The sequence below is a fragment of the Python bivittatus genome, unplaced genomic scaffold (assembly GCF_059951505.1).
Source record: "Python bivittatus isolate LINGU-HERP-01145 unplaced genomic scaffold, Pbiv_v1 ctg000610_np1212, whole genome shotgun sequence".
Classification (NCBI taxonomy): domain Eukaryota; kingdom Metazoa; phylum Chordata; class Lepidosauria; order Squamata; family Pythonidae; genus Python; species Python bivittatus.
In genome coordinates, this window is record NW_028277088.1 from 24,656,028 (window position 1) to 24,672,295 (window position 16,268).

Genomic DNA, 16,268 nt, shown 5'->3' on the forward strand with positions numbered 1-16,268 from the left:
ATTGGTGGCAAAGTGGCTGTTTTCAGACTGGAGTTTCCCCATCTTTTCCCTCAAATAAGGGTGAGAATAGAGATTCTGGAAGGCAAGCCATTCCCATTTCCTTCCTTGAATGCTCCCCCCACCCCAGGTCCCAAATTGCACTGCTAAAACTCAGCCCAGTCTGCTGAGAAATTCTGAAGGCATGATTTCAGGATGTTTTTCAGGATTTTAGGAGGTCTGAATGGTGGAAATGGGAGCAGTTTTCATTTCAGAGGTCTCTGACTCCCATTCTGTTCCCATCCTTTAAACACCCACAAAATAGAGGTAGTAGCAGTGGGATAACGAAACACAGACAGCTGCCTTTTATTGAGTTGATTGCTTTATCTGGCTCAGTGTTATCTATACACATTGGCAGCAATTTTGGGGGGTTTCAGACAGGAACTTTTCCCAGACTTATTTGTTTCAGGGAGTGAAACTGGGAACTTTCACACACAGAATATATCATCTACCACTAAGTTTTTTTCTAACTTGGGAGATGGCGACTGGCTGGTATATGCAGAGCTTGGTTTGCTTTTGTTTTTAACCCGCCTTGATCCCATCTCTGCCCATTGTTGGTCCTCACATCTGTTTGCTGCCAGTGGATAACTCTAGCAAGTTACTCAAAGGGAATAAAATCTATAATATAAAAAAGGGGTCCCACTGTCAGTCTCCATTTAAGGTTCTTCCAGATGTGTAGGACTTCAATTCTCACATCCCCCAACCTATCTGATCTGCAGTCATGCTGGTTTATAGATTATGGGAGTTGTATTCCGACGCATCTGAAGGGTCCCAGGTTGGCAGCTATTATATAACTTATGGCACAGGTAGAGCAGAGACAAAGGTTTTTAGACATTGTCAAACAATGCAGAGGAGCATTTAGGAAGTTTCCAAGCAGAAGGCTGAAATAAGATTGGGGAGACTCAGCTTCAAACCCCAGCCTCAGCCATGAAAGTTTAATGGACAACTTTGGGCCAGTGACTATCTCCCCATCTAAACATCTCATAGGGTTGTTATTGAGGTAGAACTGGAATGCTGCGTACACAGCCAGGAGTGTCCACAGAAGGGTTAAAAACGGCAAGATGATGGCCACAACCATGCAGTTGAAGCCCTGCTCTTTTTTTTAGTGCATTGCAATGGATGCAAAAAAGGAATCAGGCTTTGATGTGTGGTTGTGGCCATTTTTTGAGCCCCCCCGCCCCCCTTATCTATCTATCTATCTATCTATCTATCTATCTATCTATCTATCTATCTATCTATCTATCTATCTATCTATCTATCTAGAATTAGCAACCTGAATTTTGACCTTCATTCAATGATATTATTCCCATATATGTATATTTTCTGATTGTTACATTAAAAGAAAGACATAAAAGATTATGACTTGTTAGACAACTTTTTGAAAGCAAAAAACTGAACTTTTCCGACTCCTTTTTGCCATAAATCTGGTTGCCAAAACTGAAGCAGCCACACAGAGAGGTAAGGAAAACATAAAAAATTTAGAAATGGGGGGAAAAGTAAACAAAATAATAGTACAGTGTCTTTACTGAGAGCAGCAATCCTGCCAAAGCAGCCCCATAACTTGCAGTTAACCATCTCTCACGGAATGTGCGTTTAATTAAAATAAGAAACTGGGCAATGAGCTTTCTTTTAATTTTGTTAAATGTATGTTACTGTTGAGTTTAATTTCCTATTGAAGTTAACATAAAGTCAGCCTTCTAGCCTAAAACGATGGCGGTAACTTTAAGTAATCAAAACTTCCACTGTATGAGTACTTCACCTGGGAGTTAATCCTGATGTATACAGAGGGGCTTCGTTTCTGAATAAAAATGAATAAGGCAGCCTTTCCTAACCTAGTGGATCCCCATATGTCCTACAACTGCTTTCAATGATAATACTACCTAGGAATAATGGGAGCTGTAGTCCAACTCCTCTGGCCTGGTGCCAGGTTGAGAAAGACTGGCAGAGATTTCCCCATCCAAAGCAAGCAGAGATGGATTAAATGAAGTGAGAGGGCTTGGATTTTGCTGTTGAGATACTGTCACTTTAAGGAGGATAAAAGAAAATAGATGGGCATTGAAGAGAAAGACACACTTGAGGGCAAGCATAATTTCTTCAGATTATATTGCTTATTGCGTTTTGCTGCAAAGAGAAAGGAAAATGCAACATTAAAAATGAGTGGGAACAGCAAAAGAATGTTGCACTGTGTCTTTCCTTTTTAGAATTCAACTCTCCCATTTCATTCCTACTCCACAACTGTCAGTCAAGATTCTATGCTTGTTGAAGATGCTTAATCCTAACTAAGCTATTGGGGAAATGTTCTCTCCAAAGAGTTATTCATTATCCTGAATGATTATTTAAGCTTACAGTAAATAAGCCATCAACTTCACATTTCCTGGTTTTGATGAACGAAACTGTTTTCAGTACATTTCCCAAACTGAGTTCAGTACTAACATATAACAGAGGACATCCAAGAAATTTGTTGCCAGAGATCGAATAGCAAATGTGTACCCACCTAAAAATGCACAGCGTTCCTAAATATGAACAGCATTAGCTTTAAAGAAACTTCTACTTTTAGATTAGTAGACAGAGCAACCCAGTCTACCAAACCATGCTAGCCCTCCAGTCTTCTCTATTCATAGGATGGAAGAGACAACATTCCAAAAACAACAACAACAAAAACTGATTGAAGAGCAGAAATAAATAGTTGCTAAGATAAAATATATCACAGGTATATACTTTAAAATATATCACAGGTGAACAAGGCTCTCAAGATATTACAGGACAACTCCCAGAAATCCTGAACATTGGCCATGCTTTTGGGCTAGTGTGAATGGTAGTACAGCAACATTTAGCGGGCTACATCCCTTCATTATAGGTTTCTGCATAGTTTGTCCATTATGAGATTCTTCTGTCTGTCCATCCATCCATCCATCTGCATTTACAGTGGAACCTCGGTTTACGAACTTAATTCGTTCCGTGACTCTGGCCGCAACCCGAATTGGTCGCAACCCGAAGGAAATTTCCCCATAAGGTTCAATGTAATTACCGTTAATCCGTTCTGGCCTGGAGGACAGGGAGGCGGCTATTGCTTGGAGGGAGAGTCCCCCTCCCTACGACCACGTGTCAGGGGCGGAAAAATGGCCGCGGTCCACGCGTCAGGGGCGGAAAATGGCCGCGGACCACGTGTCAGGGGCGGAAAATGGCCGCGGACCATGTGTCAGGGGTGGAAAAATGGCCGCGGACCACGTCAGGGGTGGAAAATGGCCGCGGACCACGTGTCAGGGGTGGAAAAATGGCCGTGGACCACGTGTCAGGGGCGGAAAATGGCCGCGGACCACGTGTCAGGGGTGGAAAAATGGCCACGGACGTGTCAGGGGTGGAAAATGGCCGCGGACCACGTGTCAGGGGTGGAAAATGGCCACGGACCACGTGTCAGGGGCAGAAAAATGGCCACGGACCGTGTCACGGGAGGGAAAATGGCCGCATATCCTGCTCGTACCCTGAGGCGGAGTTCGCAAATCGAGGTAAATTTTTGCGGCCGGAGCTGGTCGTAACCCGAAAAGTTCGTTAGCAGAGGCGTTCATAACCCAAGGTACCACTGTACTTGGAAAAAAGAAACAAAAAACCTTATGGGTCCTTAAAGACTAAATAACAACACCTTATAGACTATGATTGACAAAGCTTATGTAATAATGAACTGATTACCCATCAAGGTTTCTTGTTGTTTTTGCTGTTAAAGACTACCATGCTACCTCTCTGAAAACAGTACTGTAAGGAGCTGTTTCTTGTACAGCTTAATCCTATCTAGTAGGAAGAATTTGAGGAATAATTGAAGACACTTCACTTTGCCTGGTGGCTCTTACTTCAATATTTCCCAAGGAATATTGGGGACTTGTATCCCAAGAGTGTGCCAGAACATTGCATGTATCTTCTAGATGTGGGATAGGCCCACAGTGAGTTGATTTGCAAAATAGTTTCTGGATTAGCTTGCACTGAATAGCATGATTGTGCTTGGGATAAAACTGGGGTTTGGTTATACTTCTGGCACATTGACCAAAATGACCCAAACTGTCCAGTACTATCTCTACCATTAGCAGGGAATACTGAATGTGGCACGGGTACAACTAAGATTGGTAATCTAATTTACATTGCCTCTTTCTCACAAAAAAGGCTTACATGAATTCCTTGATTGACCAGTCATGATTGATAGTGGAACTGTGGGACCATCTGGTGAGAGCCATGATAAATGGAAGATTGCACCTTGGAATATAAGAGGAATAAATAAAAATATAATAATATGTAATAAATCTGAATTAAGGTGGTGAGTGTGAAGTGAGTAAATATATACAGGGATGTAAAAGTGTATGAATAAAAGTGCTGAAACATATATCAGAAAGTATGAATTGGGGTCATATAGGTTGTTGTGGGTGTGCCTGAAATAAGGAATCTATAGGTAAGTAAGGTATGTTACACAGTGCTCTGGTGAATGGTGATAATGGAAAAAACAGAGATGAGTTTTGGAGAAAACTGCAACATTCTGAATGAATGGAAACCAGAGAAAAATTAGTTAGGTGTCCAGTATGGTTAGCGAAAGATAGTAAAGGATAGAAATGTGATAAGACAGACCATTATTTGGTAGTATCAAGAGTGGATCTTAGGGAAAAAATGGTATTGGAAGAAAAGGGAAAGATATGAAAAAAACTAGAATGAAAGTAGAATGACTACAGAAAAAGTATTAGTAGATAGATAAATTGCCCAATAGAATAACTGGTAAGTGGACATAAGGAAAAACAATATGAAAACAGCTTAGAATTAAGTGAAGAAAATGTTACAGGGTGCCCGTGTGTGGAGTTACACTAATAGAAAATGTGAAAAAGGATAATTAATGGAATGATGAAGTGAAAGAGGCTGTGGATGAAAAAAACTACACGTAAGATCAACATTTGGTGATCCAAAAAGCAGAACCTGCACGAGGGAGAAACATTAGAAAGGGAAGAAAAGGGGCATTTTGGTAGCAATAAATATTATTTTGAAAGTGGGTGAAAAAGGCTAAACAAGAAGCCTCCATTAATGGGGAATTCTGGGAGTTGAAGTCCACACATCTTAAAATTCCCAAGGTTGAGAAACACTGCTCTAGAGCACCAGCAATGCTAGCCAAGTCTAGAAATCCTGGGGCCATACCCAAGGCAGGGTGCCTTCCTACCACCAGGATAGCCAAATGGGAAGGCAGAGAATCTCTCTGCTGTGGGAAGCCAACTCTGAGTGTAGGTCTCACTAGCCCCTCCTTCTACTGTTCAACTTGATTTGCTTCTTACCTGCTCAGGAACCAATTGTTGCTTAATTTAGATAGCACCTCTGCACGAAGGCAATATTGATATTGCCAATTCTGCTGGATGAATGGCCAGTGATGGCTTTATTGCTTTCCATTTCAAAACATGGCTTGTCTCCTATATGGGAATTTCAGAATCTAACTTATCTTTGACTCGTTTTCTTTGCAGGTTTGATCAGCATGGCCAATCAAGCTATTAGCTGGATGGATTGCTGACAAGGGGAGAAATACTTTATGGTTTTCATGTTAAGAACTGGTTTCTGAATCCAACCAGCCACGGACAGTGAAATGTCTCTTCAGGCTCACTACAAGGCATTTAGATAAGCAATGGTCTTCTCCTCATTGCTGAAGTTCAAGAGATGCTCTGTAGATTCTTGCAATGCCATGGACAAAATATGAAGAACGGCCCTGTGTAACATTTTCTTCAAAACATGGGGAGGGGTATAGCCTAGCTCAGTGATGCATTGTATGCTTTGGATGCAGAAGATTTCTGGTTCAATTCCAGGCATTGGCAAATAAAGCTGGGGAAATTCCTGCTTGAAACGTTGAGAAGCCTCTGCTAGTCATGGCACAATATTCTGCTAGATGGTCTGATTTGGAAGAAGGCAGCTTCTTATGTTCCAATATTGCTTGTTTATGTATACATAAGCACCATCTGTTTGTGAATAACTTGAATTATCTGCCAGTAAGGGAGAAATGTACTGTATCTGATTCAAACAAAAACCTTCAGGAAAACAAACCAGTTACTTGCACTTTGAACTTTGCTTGACATTATGTGTCTTTGGCAGTAACAGGATTCAGATTCACAACTGTAAACGTCTTTCAGAGGAAAAGGTAAATTTCCAACAGCCTCTGGAAATGAAGTGCTTCTTTTTCCTTTCAAATATATCTATGTAATTGACCAAATACAGAAACTTAAAACACTTTTTCAATCATCCTAAAACTGTATTGAAGAGAAATAGGCAGTACAGTAATACCTCGGTTCACGAATGCTTCTGTTCATGAAAAATTTGGTTTGTGAACAGCAGCATTCGCAAATTTTTGCTTCCGTTCACGAACTCTGCATCGGGTGACGAACATAACCTGCGGCCATCTTCCCTGCTCTGACACGTGGTCGTTGCTTCCTCTAGGTGAGATTGCGGTCACAGACAGACACTTGCTGTGAAGCTTTTTGGTGTCGCCTCAAGCAAGGTTAGTGTTCTCTCTCTTCATACTGTACTGTACTGTACTTTGTTTCATATTTTTGTGGTTAAAAAAAAAAAATGGTTCAGAACGGATTAACCTTATTTACATTGAACCTTATGGGAAAATTTGATTCAGTTGGTGATCAATTCGGTCGGCGACCACATTCGTAGGGGTCAGAACAGATTAACCTTATTTACATTGAACCTTATGGAGAAATTGATTCAGTTTGCAACCAATTCGGTTCACGACCAGAATCGTGGAACAAATTGAGTTCGTGAACCGAGGTACCACTGTACTTGGTTGGCATCATGCAGAGGTGCGCTCTGTGCTGCAACTTTGTATGACACATCCCACTTGAGATAGTGTTCCATACTGACAGAAACAAATATTGCATTGCCCCTTAAGAATGTTAATGTCAAGTTCTCCCTACATTCATCCACCATTACTTTATTACTTGCAAAGAGACATGAAACGCTCTTTTGTGTCAAAGTAATAGTGTGTCCACTAAAGTGCATAATGGAATGCATAGCAAAAGCCTTCTTTTCTTGAAAATAGTCTCTAAATGTTTGCTTATTTTTGTTTTGTCTTTGAGATTCATCCTTACCCCATCTATATTATCCCATGATAGGACATTGCTCAGTTGGCTTTGGATGGATCTCACGGCTGATCTTGCAAGATAAACAGACAACCTGTACATCAGTGATTCCCAAACTGTCATCCATGGACCACCAGTGTCTGCAGAAGTCCATTAGGTGATTAACCATAGCCCCCTGCATAAAGATTTCTACTGAAGAACATTCTTGACCAGCAAGTTTGTGCTAAAAGTTTTTCTTATGATGGCACGGGTTATACAAAATTATTTGAATGGTAAATCAATACAATTTTGGATTATTTTTTGATGCAAAATTTAGTTTAAAATACCTTTAAAATAGAGGGGATGGGAAGTGTCACATAAAATGCAAAAATAACCTCCAGAATAACTTTGCAGCTGTCCCAAGGCTATACCGATTCCATAATAAAACAAGGAAACTGCAACCTGCACAATACTTATACAAGTTATCCTATTCCAAATATCACTGGATCTTCTCTTCAATGCCCTTCCCTCTGCAATCATGGATGATAGATAAAATAAGACACCCTTTTCACACAGAAGACGCCCCTGCACCTCCAATGAAATTGAAACCTTAGCAGATGTCCTCCTGAGGTGCAGATTTTACAAGGAATTGCACTCCCAACCAATTCAATTCTTAATAGTCTTCCTGGCCATTCAGACCAAAGTTACTTGGAATTTTTACTAAAAGATAAGCATCTTGCAGTTACTTACACAATAGCTAAATTTTGTGCTCAAGCCATAAGGTTTTGCTGTGTTCAGACCAGACTACTGAAATAGGCGATTTACTTAATTAATGATATTTTATTGTACAATATTCTCAAATTGTGTTTTATGATTTGGTCTTGGACAGTAATAAAATGTTCATTTGTGCAACTATAACCATTATTTTATTCACCAAAAAATGTGAACTTGCATGCTACTAAAAATAAAAAATGTAGAAAGACTCCATTTGTTTAATTGAGTGGTCTCCACATTTTCCGAACATTTATTTAGTGGTCCACAATTGCAGAACATTTGAAAAACTTTCTTACATACTAAGTTTATAATGGCTAAACTTTTGTGGAGTATATTTCATCACATGCATGAAAGCCAAAGCCAGAACAAATTCCTTAAGCTTTTAACAAACTGAATTTCAGCACTGGCCCAACCTAACAGTATGCTAGTATCACTCATTGAGTTATACTAAGAGGCAGGTAGTTGCTCTAACCTGAATTAATGCAAGAAGAGAGAAAGTGCCCATCCAAAATACTTGGCCATTTGTGGAGGAACATGGTCTTCCAACTGTTACCTTATTCTTTCTGATATGTTGGTCTTTTTTTTTTTAATACAAAACCAAGGTACACCCAAGGGAGTCTTTTTTTTTTTTTTGGTTCACGCAGGTCCTTGCACAATAAAGAAAACTAAAACTAAAACTAAAAAATAAAGAAAAAAGCGGAACCTCAACACTCTTGCTAAATAGTGTGGCTGAACATGAAAAGGGGAAACCCAGCTTTCTCTTGTAATCTACTATGTCTTAGCTCAATCATTATTTTTTTTTTTTACTGAACTATTGTATGGGCAAAGTAGGAAAGGACCCACATCCACCACCCCAAACACTTGAAATGTTGTGGCTGTGAGCAGCTCATTAAAACATAGACACAGCAGAGCAGATAACACCGCTTTAACTTGTCTCCTTTGGTGGCAATCCCATCTGCATGTATTGACTTGGGCTCATCAGAAAAATCCTGCTCTGTGTGTATGACACTGGGCTGAGACAGCTATCAGGGAGATCATATTACAATGATTCCTCACAAAGATGTAGGATCCTACAAGGTTTCTGAAAGATGTGCCCTGATCCTGAATGGAGATGAAGGCCAGCCCAAGGCATTTGGTGCTTGAGCCCAAAGACAAGATAAATTCCATTTACAGAAGCCAACTGAACTGTCCATTGAATCTTGCTTCACCATTACACTGGAATGAGGGCTCCTCTAATTAGTAAATTAGGATTGCAAGAGAATCCATGTGACACAATTCTGTCCGAGAGAGGAACTGCTAATTGGTGTTACCTTCCAGCACTTGCCATTTGAAGTGTTGCCTTAGTCTCCAGTAACAATCAATTCTGGCATTACTCAAAAATCTGCTAATAAAGTGCCCACCTCAAAACCCATGGTTCCTCCACATACGGCAGTTTTGCTGATCGGGGATTGGTACTGAGCTTGAGTATTCTCACAGCATTAGTGTTCGCCTACAGCCAAGCAGCTTAAATTCAAGCATTAGGTTATAGTTTTGCAATATTAATGCTAGAGCTGCAATATGGCTGTTTCTCATCAGTGAGAAATCTAATTTCATCCCCCCTCCCTGCTGTGAAGTCAGGCACTTCAATATTTCACCATGCTTTTTAAAAATTAAGTGGCTCTCCTAATCTTGCTTTTTAAATTAAATGGCCCCTTTGTTTCTCCTTCCTTCCAAAAACAAAAACAAAGCCAAAACAGCACCACAAAGGTTTGATAAATATGGAACTGGGACTCTGCTACACGCTGATTTTGGCACTCTTTTGTTGGTCAACTGGAAGGACTGCTGGTTGGTTCATGGGAAGGAATGAGCATTGCAAAGAACGCATTAATGAAGACAGATGTTTCAGAGAGTTGGACTTCAGAGAGTCTGGATGCCTCTGTGGAAGCACCCCATATCCAACATGGCTTAGAAACAATTTTTGGCACAGGATAACAAATTATGTAAACCTAGGATTCATTTCTGGGAAAGTGTGTTATCTATGCCTTCTTGAGCTCCTGGAGGAAAGGTGGAATGTAAGCCTACAAAACAAACACACAAATAAATAAATCAACTACCGTAAATAACAAAGTATGCACTGAGGAAAACTGAACGTTAAGCATGCTGACTTCTCAAAATATGAGTGAGGTGCACTGTTAAAGCAATGACTCAAAATGTATTTAAAGCCACAGAGGTCAAGTCAGGGCTATATATGGGAGGTGAGCAGAAACCCAGAGCTCTATAGCAGCAATGTGGTGATCAAAAATAGGCCAAGTCCAGCTTTCCACCTATCCCAAAAAGTAAATAAACAAAACGTAAATACAGAGGTGTCAGCTGTATGGAAATGCAGTGCCAGCATTCTATAATGTTCCCCAGCATCATAACAGAAGCACTGTTCTTAATCCTGGGAGTACAGAAATTTCCCTAACAGTGACTTCTGAAATTTTCTACAATGTACAGTATAGATTTTTTTTGTAGCAGCTGCACAAGAGGAAACAGAGAGTGAGTGAGATAATTGTTTCATAAAATCAAGTATTGTTAAAAACAGTAGAATGGCTCTTAAAATGTTCTTTGTTTAGCTTTGGCAAGGCTGGGAGAAGGCATTCTCCTGCCCCCAAGTGGCTGCACTATACAATCCACTGTTGCCACAAGCTCTCATGTGTTTCATGCTTAATTCTGGGACTCAAATAGATAGATAGATAGTATTTATTTTAGTCAGTGAAACAGAACGAATATAAACTAGCTGCAGCAAAGAAAAAAATAAACAAGCCAACTATCCACATAACCATAAAACGTGGAAAGGGGGAATATTTGTATGAATATACTCTGAATGTGCTCTGAGTTCTAGTAGTCCAAAGTATTAAAGTAATTATTAAATAAGGTATTAGAATAATGGGAGTCAGCATTTCATTCCTAAGACTCAAATGGATATTTGCTTCAAGAGAGGAACCTAACCCATTGAAAAGGCGATGCCAGGTTACAACCTTTAATGTTTACCCTTTGGTTGCACATAAATTACTGTATTTGTACTAAACACACCAACCTTGTATGTTAGTGCCAAACATTATCTCAATAGCCAGCCTGTAATTAAAAAATTCATGTTAAGAGTCAATGGTGTAAAGCAAACCATTTATATATTGGGCACATCATGTATTTCCAGTGTTTTACTCCATTACTATTAAGCCTATACAGTGCACCCAACTTATTCGCCTGCTTCCATTTTCCCAAACAGATCACCATCTCTTATTTGATTTAGCTTTTATCCAACTCAATTTGTGCAGTCAATCAATCAGAAGTGAAACAGGTAAAAGTCCTTTTTCTCCTTCTCCTCCGGCCCTCCCCAGCTTCAATTCAGAGAAGAATACTGCTGTGCTGGAGTGACAGGAAACACAAAGAATTCAAAGAATGTAAAAAATCACACTTTTTTAAAGGAGGAAGGAAAGGCAGACAGCTACGATTTATGAAATGATGGGGTCAGGTAATTTTAGATCGTGGACAGGAGGGCTCTTATCTTCTCCTAGCCATACCTTGACAGGTGAATAAGCACAATTTGCTGCAGACAAGAATAATACAAAGTCAAAACTAAAACATGAGCATTATATGACCCCAGATTATAAAATGCTTTTAAAACAAATAGTATTGTGACAAGCATTTGGAGCCTGTCTTGATCAGCCTCTTATTGACATCAGACCTGTTTGCCCCCAGAGGTTAGTTTCTAGGTGAGTATTTGCCCCCCTCCTTCTCTGTGGGGCCTGGATCTTTGGCCACAGGTCCTGCCCCACTCAGTGGGGGTTGGGATGCAGGCAGAGGGATGTTCCTACGGACAATCAACATGGGGCTGGGGGGGCTGTCCACTGTCTTTAACATGGAGTTTAACTTTTTCACGGAGTTACCATCTCTCTCTTTTGGGAGCTTAACAGAGCCTGCAAGCCCGAGCTACCAACCCCGCGTGTAGGAGCGCGTGACGCCCTGGCACGCGTTGGATTTCGCAAGGCCTTGCGAGGGCAGCTGCCGGAAGACGCGGACCCCGGCCAAGAGAGGGCGGGCCGGCCCTTGGCCTCCTGTGACGCCCGGGCGCACAAGGGAACGCGCGCCTCCCCCCCTGCAGCTCCTTCAAAGGGACGAACCGCCAAGTCCGAGCAACGGCTGCGCCCATCCCTTTCGGTTTTCCCAGGCTCCGAGCTCCAAAGGGAGGGGGGAGCGGAGTCCGCTCGGACCAGCCTGGGGCGGGGCGCGGCGAGGTCCGGCCTTCCGGTGCTCCCGGCTGAACCCGCCGACGCCCGGCGCTCCGCGGTTTGTCGCCCGGCGGCGGCCGTCCCCGCCGCCCCCGCTCCGCTCTCCTCCGTTCTGGGCAGCCCCTTTCAGCCGGCGGACACTAGGGAGCGCTCTGGGGCTCGCTCGGCGTCTTCCTGGTCTCACCGTCAGGTAGCCGAGCAGCGCGGCTCTCGTTCTGTAGCGTCCCCTCGCTCCTTTCCGCCTGGGCAGCGAAGGGTGAACCTCGCCGGGCAGACTTCCGTGGGGCCCACGACGCCTTGGACGTGCGTTCTGGATTGGCGGGGTTTGGAGCAGATCGTTGGAAAAACTGACACGGGTCAGATTGCCCTTGCCCCTGCATCTCTTGCCCAAGATAGATATGTATGCATGTATGTCTGTGTGTGTGTGTGTGTATGTATGAACATATATGTGTGTATATGTGTGTGTATGCGTGTGTGTGTATAATTGATTATGTGCCATCAAGTCGTTTTCAACTCCTAGTGACCACATAGATTTTCTCTATAGTGATGTGTCCCTAACCTGTTCTTTCAGCTCTTCCAACAGTACACTCACTGCCACTGTAACTGAGTCCATCCACCTTGCTGCTGGTCATTCTCTTCTCTTTCCTTCCACCTTTCCCAGCATTAGAGCCTTTTCCAGAGAGCTGGATCTTCACGTTATATGTCCAAAGTAGGATAATTTGAGTTTGATCATTTGTGCATTGCGTGAGAACTCTGGATTGATTTGTTTGATGATCCATTTAGTTGTTTTCCTGGCTGTCCAGAGTATTCTCAGGACTCTTCTCCAACAACATTTATGTATATGTGTATATAGATAGATGGATGGATGGTTTGGGTGTGTAGTCACGACCCCAAGTGCTCCTACCACCACTGGGACCACTTTGGCCTTTACTTTCCACATCCTCTCTATTTCTTCCTTCAGGCCCTGGTACTTCTCCAGCTTCTCATGCTCCTTCTTCCTGATGTAGCTGTCACTTGGCACTGCTACATCTATCACTACCTCTGTCTTCTGGTATTTGTCTACTACCACGATGTTTGGTTGATTGGCCAGTACCCGCCTGTCTGTCTGGATCTGGAAGTCCCACAGGATCTTAGCCCTGTTATTCTCCACAACCTTCTGTGGAATCTCCCATTCTGACTTGGGGGGGGGTCTAGCCCATACACTGTGCAGATGTTCCTGTACACAATGCCAGCTACTTGGTTGTGCCGTTCAGTATATGCTGTTCCTGCCTGCATCTTATACCTTGCCACTATGTGTTGGACTGTCTCTGAGGCCTCTTTGCACAATCTGCACCTTGGGTCCTGTCTAGTGTGGTAGACCCCTGCTTCTATGGATCTGGTGCATAGTGCCTGTTCTTGTGCTGCTATGATCAGTGCCTCAGTGCTGTCTTTTAGTCCAGCCCTTTCCAGCCACGGGTAGGATTTCCCAATGTCAGCCACCTCAGCTATCTGTCGATGGTACATCCCATGCAGGGGCTTGTCTTGCCATGGTATTTCCCCCACTTGAACTTCCTCCCATGTCTGCTGCTGCCTGCGGCATTCTCTCAGCAGCTCATCTTTGGGTGCCATCTTACTGATGTACTCCTAGATGCTCCGGGTTTTGTCCAGGGCAGTGGCTTTGACAGTGGCTTCCTCTTTGTGGTTGGTGTACAGTCCCTGGATGTTGGATTTGGGGTGGAAACCTCCGTACATTTTGAGGAGCTTCCAGGTCTTCACATTGGCAGCCTCCATGTCTTCCTTTGGCCAGCTCATTATACCGGCAGGGTATCTGATGACTGGCAGGGCGTACATGTTGATGGCATGGATCTTGTTCTTCCCATTGAGCTGGCTCTTCAGGACCTGTCTTATCCTTTGGTGGTACTTGGATGTTGCTGTCTTCCTTGCCTCCTCATCATGGTTCCCATGTGACTGTGGGACACCAAGGTATTTATAGCTGGTCTCTGTGTCTGCTATGTGGCCCACTGGTAGTTCCGCTCCATTGGTCTTAACTACCTTCCCTCTCTTTACTATCATCCTGCCACACTTCTCCAGTCCAAATGACATCCCAATGTCCTAGCTGTAGATCCGTGTCAGGTGGATCAGTGAGTCGATGTCTCGTTCACTCTTAGCATACAGCTTGATGTCAGGAAGTGATTCCACACCAGGAAGTGATTCCACTTTTGAACTTGTACACATATCCAGTCCTTGTGATTATCTGGCTGAGGGGGCTTAAGCCTATGCAGAACAGCAGTGGGGATAGTGCATCACCTTGGTATATGCCGCACTTGATGGCCACTTGTGTGAGCTGTCTTGAGTTGACTTCCAGTGTTGTCATCCACAGTCCCATTGAGTTGTTGAGGAAGGTCCTTAGTGTCCTGTTGACTTTGTATAGCGCCAGGCATTCACAGATCCATGCATGTGGCATTGAGTCATAGGCTTTCCTGTAGTCAATCCAGGCTGTGCTCAGATTGGTCTGCCTAAAACTTGAGTCTTGGGCGACTGCTCTATCAATGAGCAACTGGTGTTTTGAGCATCTGGTGTTGTTCCCAATGCCCTTCTGAGCTGTGCTCATGTACTGGCCCATATGGTCTTGTAGCTTGGCAGCTAGGATGCCTGATAGGACTTTCCACATTGTGGGGAGGCAGGTTATTGGCCGGTAGTTGGATGGTGCTGTTCCCTTGTGAGGGTCTTTCATGAACAGCACTGTCCTTCCTTGTGTTAGCCAGTCTGGGTGGGACCCAGCTGTTACCTTTGTTGTAAAGGTTGTAAAAGTTTGTCTTTAAAACATTTATAGTTGGAGACTGGCAACCCATTTGGAGCAGATATCTTTCCTGTTTTAGTCTTTTTGATAGCTTCACACAGCTCCCTTATTGTTATAGGTTCATTCAAAATTTGTTTCTGATCTGTAATCTTTGGTAAATTCTGTTTATGCAAGTATTCATTCACTTTTTCCGAGGAAATTTCTTGACCTTTGTATAAAGTAGTATAATACTGATAAAACACTTTTCGCATATTCACATTATCTGTTATTACATTATTTCCTTCTTGTAACTTTATTATCACTTTCTTTTCTTTTTCTTTTTGCAACTTGTATGCCAACCATCTCCCTGGTTTATTTGCTTATTCAAACTTTCTTTGTTTTGCATAGTTCATTTTTATTTCCATCTCTCTCACTGGTAACATAGATAGTTGCCTCTGTAAAAGCTTGATTTGGTGAGTTATAGTTATCATCCCTGGAGATTTTTAAAATTCTTCTTCCTTTTTTTTAATCTCATCCAAGATCATTTGCATTTTCTCTTGCCTTTTCTTTTTAAATTCATTATTGGGTTGTATAAAATATCCTCTTACAAAAGTTTTACTTGCATCACAAACCATCCTTACTTCTGTAACTTTATTAAGATTATTCTAAAAAAAAATCCTTTAACTTCTTTGTATAGTCCTCCGCCACCATTTCTTTTTGTAATAACATCTCATTCAATCTCCATTTAAAAGATCCATTTTTCCTTTTAAAAGTTAAAGTCACTGGATTATGATCTGAAAATGTCTTTGGTAATATCTCCATTTTATAGATAGTATTAGCCAAAGTCTTAGAAATCCAAATCATATCTATTCGTGAAAAAGATCTATGTCTTTCAGAAAAATAAGTATATTCTTTTGGATCTCCATTTTTGTGTCTCTATGCATCAACAAGCTCCAAGTTATTCATTAAATCAAAAAAAGTCTTTGGTAATTTACCCTGTGTTACTTTAATATTTTTCTCAGAAGTTCTATCTTTGTGGGGAAACCACTCCATTCCAATCCCCCAGGAGACACCAATTTTCATATGTAAAATCCAAAAGTTTGTCCGTAAGTCCTTTGTAAAATGTGGTTTTATCTTCATTTGGGACATACATTCGCAATATCAAAGTCTTAGCCCCCTGTAGAGTGATTTCCACCCCAACATATCTGCCATAATCATTAATCAATATAAGTTTTGGATATAGTTGGGGCTTTATATACAAAACAACTCCATTTTTTTTAATCCTGGTGAAATAAATTCCTCTCCCAAATTTTTGTGACTTAAATATTTTATATCTTTTTTCCTAATATGTGTTTCTTGTAGACAAATCACATCTTGCTT

General features: G+C 41.8%; 1 protein-coding gene across 4 annotated transcripts in view; it reads left to right on the forward strand.

The window, feature by feature from the left end:
• Nucleotides 1-11,673: 11,673 nt before the first annotated feature.
• Nucleotides 11,674-16,268, forward strand: part of SDHAF3 (succinate dehydrogenase complex assembly factor 3) — a 35,453-nt gene continuing 30,858 nt past the window's right edge. The window contains exon 1 of one of the 4 annotated variants that reach the window (XM_088150623.1): nt 11,674-12,320. The gene's annotated coding sequence lies outside the window, so the exon portion shown is untranslated. Of the gene's footprint in view, nt 12,487-12,521; nt 12,539-16,268 lie in introns of those variants that run through there. The other 3 variants (XM_088150622.1, XM_088150620.1, XM_088150621.1) reach the window with 3 other exon arrangements.